This window comes from Pristiophorus japonicus, unplaced genomic scaffold (assembly GCF_044704955.1).
Source record: "Pristiophorus japonicus isolate sPriJap1 unplaced genomic scaffold, sPriJap1.hap1 HAP1_SCAFFOLD_1358, whole genome shotgun sequence".
Classification (NCBI taxonomy): Eukaryota; Metazoa; Chordata; class Chondrichthyes; family Pristiophoridae; genus Pristiophorus; species Pristiophorus japonicus.
The window spans coordinates 55,836-58,965 of record NW_027251027.1 but is presented as its reverse complement, the minus strand read 5'-3'; positions in this window follow the sequence as shown (position 1 = coordinate 58,965).

The following is a 3,130-nucleotide window of genomic DNA, read 5'->3' as shown; positions in this document are numbered from 1 at the left end:
TGGGCCCCGACCTCGCTCCTGGGCACTGACCCCTCTCCCGGGCCCCGACCTCACTCCTGGGCCCCGACCTCACTCCTGGGCCCCGACCTCGCTCCTGGGCCCCGACCTCGCTCCTGGGCCCCGACCTCGCTCCTGGGCCCCGACCACACTCCTGGGCCCCGACCTCACTCCTGGGCACTGACCCCTCTCCTGGGCCCCGACCTCACTCCTGGGCCCCGACCTCACTCCTGGGACCCGACCCTTCTCCCGGGCCCCGACCTCACTCCTGGGCCCCGACCTCACTCCTGGGCCCCGACCTCGCTCCCGGGCCCCGACCTCGCTCCCGGGCCCCGACCTCACTCCTGAGCCCCGACCTCACTCCTGGGCCCCGACCTCACTCCTGGGCCCCGACCTCACTCCTGGGCCCCGACCTCACTCCTGGGCCCCGACCTCACTCCTGGGCCCCGACCTCACTCCTGGGCCCCGACCTCGCTCCTGGGCCCCGACCTCACTCCTGGGCCCCGACCTCGCTCCTGGGCACTGACCCCTCTCCCGGGCCCCGACCTCGTTCCTGGGACCCGACCCTTCTCCCGGGCCCCGACCTCGCTCCTGGGACCCGACCCTTCTCCCGGGCCCCGACCTCACTCCTGAGCCCCGACCTCGCTCCTGGGACCCGACCCTTCTCCCGGGCCCCGACCTCACTCCTGAGCCCCGACCTCACTCCTGGGCCCCGACCTCGCTCCTGGTCCATGCTGTGCCACTGCTGGGCCCCGACCTCGCTCCTGGGCCCCGACCTCGCTCCTGGGACCCGACCCTTCTCCCGGGCCCCGACCTCACTCCTGAGCCCCGACCTCGCTCCTGGGACCCGACCCTTCTCCCTGGCCCCGACCTCGCTCCTGGGCCCCGACCTCGCTCCTGGGCCCCGACCTCGCTCCTGGTCCATGCTGTGCCACTGCTGGGCCCCGACCTCGCTCCTGGGCCCCGACCTCGCTCCTGGGCCCCGACCTCACTCCTGGGCCCCGACCTCACTCCTGGGTCCCGACCTCGCTCCCGGGCCCCGACCTCGCTCCTGGGCCCTGACCTCACTCCTGGGCCCTGACCTCGCTCCCGTGCCCCGACCTCACTCCTGGGCCTCCACCTCACTCCTGGGTCCCGACCTCGCTCCCGGGCCCCGACCTCACTCCTGGGCCTCGACCTCACTCCTGGGTCCCGACCTCGCTCCCGGGCCCCGACCTCGCTCCTGGGCCCTGACCTCACTCCTGGGCCCTGACCTCGCTCCTGGGCCCCGACCTCACTCCTGGGCCCTGACCTCGCTCCTGGGCCCTGACCTCGCTCCTGGGCCCTGACCTCGCTCCTGGGCCCCGACCTCGCTCCTGGGCCCCGACCTCGCTCCCGGGCCCCGACCTCGCTCCTGGGCACTGACCCCTCTCCCGGGCCCCGAACTCACTCCCGGGCCCCGACCTCGCTCCTGGGCCCCGACCTCGCTCCTGGGCACTGACCCCTCTCCCGGGCCCCGACCTCACTCCTGGGCCCCGACCTCACTCCTGGGCCCCGACCTCGCTCCTGGGCCCCGACCTCGCTCCTGGGCCCCGACCCTTCTCCCGGGCCCCGACCTCACTCCTGGGCCCCGACCTCGCTCCTGGGCACTGACCCCTCTCCCGGGCCCCGACCTCACTCCTGGGCCCCGACCTCGCTCCTGGGCCCCGACCTCGCTCCTGGGCACTGACCCCTCTCCCGGGCCCCGACCTCACTCCTGGGCCCCGACCTCACTCCTGGGCCCCGACCTCGCTCCTGGGCCCCGACCTCGCTCCCGGGCCCCGACCTCGCTCCCGGGCCCCGACCTCACTCCTGAGCCCCGACCTCACTCCTGGGCCCCGACCTCACTCCTGGGCCCCGACCTCACTCCTGGGCCCCGACCTCACTCCTGGGCCCCGACCTCGCTCCCGGGCCCCGACCTCAATCCTGGGCCCCGACCTCGCTCCTGGGCCCCGACCTCACTCCTGGGCCCCGACCTCGCTCCTGGGCACTGACCCCTCTCCCGGGCCCCGACCTCGTTCCTGGGACCCGACCCTTCTCCCGGGCCCCGACCTCGCTCCTGGGACCCGACCCTTCTCCCGGGCCCCGACCTCACTCCTGAGCCCCGACCTCGCTCCTGGGACCCGACCCTTCTCCCGGGCCCCGACCTCACTCCTGAGCCCCGACCTCGCTCCTGGGCCCCGACCTCGCTCCTGGTCCATGCTGTGCCACTGCTGGGCCCCGACCTCGCTCCTGGGCCCCGACCTCGCTCCTGGGCCCCGACCTCGCTCCTGGGCCCCGACCTCACTCCTGGGCCCCGACCTCACTCCTGGGTCCCGACCTCGCTCCTGGGCCCCGACCTCGCTCCTGGGCCCCGACCTCACTCCCGGGCCCTGACCTCGCTCCCGGGCCCTGACCTCGCTCCCGGGCCCCGACCTCACTCCTGGGTCCCGACCTCGCTCCCGGGCCCTGACCCCTCTCCCGGGCCCCGACCTCGCTCCCGGGCCCCGACCTCTCTCCCGGGCCCCGACCTCTCTCCCGGGCCCCGACCTCACTCCCGGGCCCCGACCCCTCTCCTGGGCCCCGACCCCTCTCCTGGGCCCCGACCTCTCTCCCGGGCCCTGACCTCGCTCCCGGGCCCCGACCTCGCTCCCGGGCCCCGACCTCACTCCCGGGCCCCGACCTCTCTCCCGGGCCCCGACCTCACTCCCGGGCCCCGACCCCTCTCCTGGGCCCCGACCCCTCTCCTGGGCCCCGACCTCACTCCTGGGCCCCGACCCCTCTCCTGGGCCCCGACCCCTCTCCTGGGCCCCGACCCCTCTCCTGGGCCCCGACCTCACTCCTGGGCCCCGACCTCTCTCCCGGGCCCTGACCTCGCTCCCGGGCCCTGACCTCGCTCCTGGGCCCCGACCTCTCTCCCGGGCCCTGACCTCGCTCCCGGGCCCTGACCTCGCTCCTGGGCCCCGACCTCACTCCCGGGCCCCGACCTCACTCCCGGGCCCCGACCTCACTCCCGGGCCCCGTTCTCACTCCTGAGCCCTGACCTCACTCCCGGGCCCGACCTCACTCCCAGGCCCTGACCTCACTCCTGGGCCCCGACCTCACTCCCGGGCCCCGATCTCACTCCTGAGCCCCG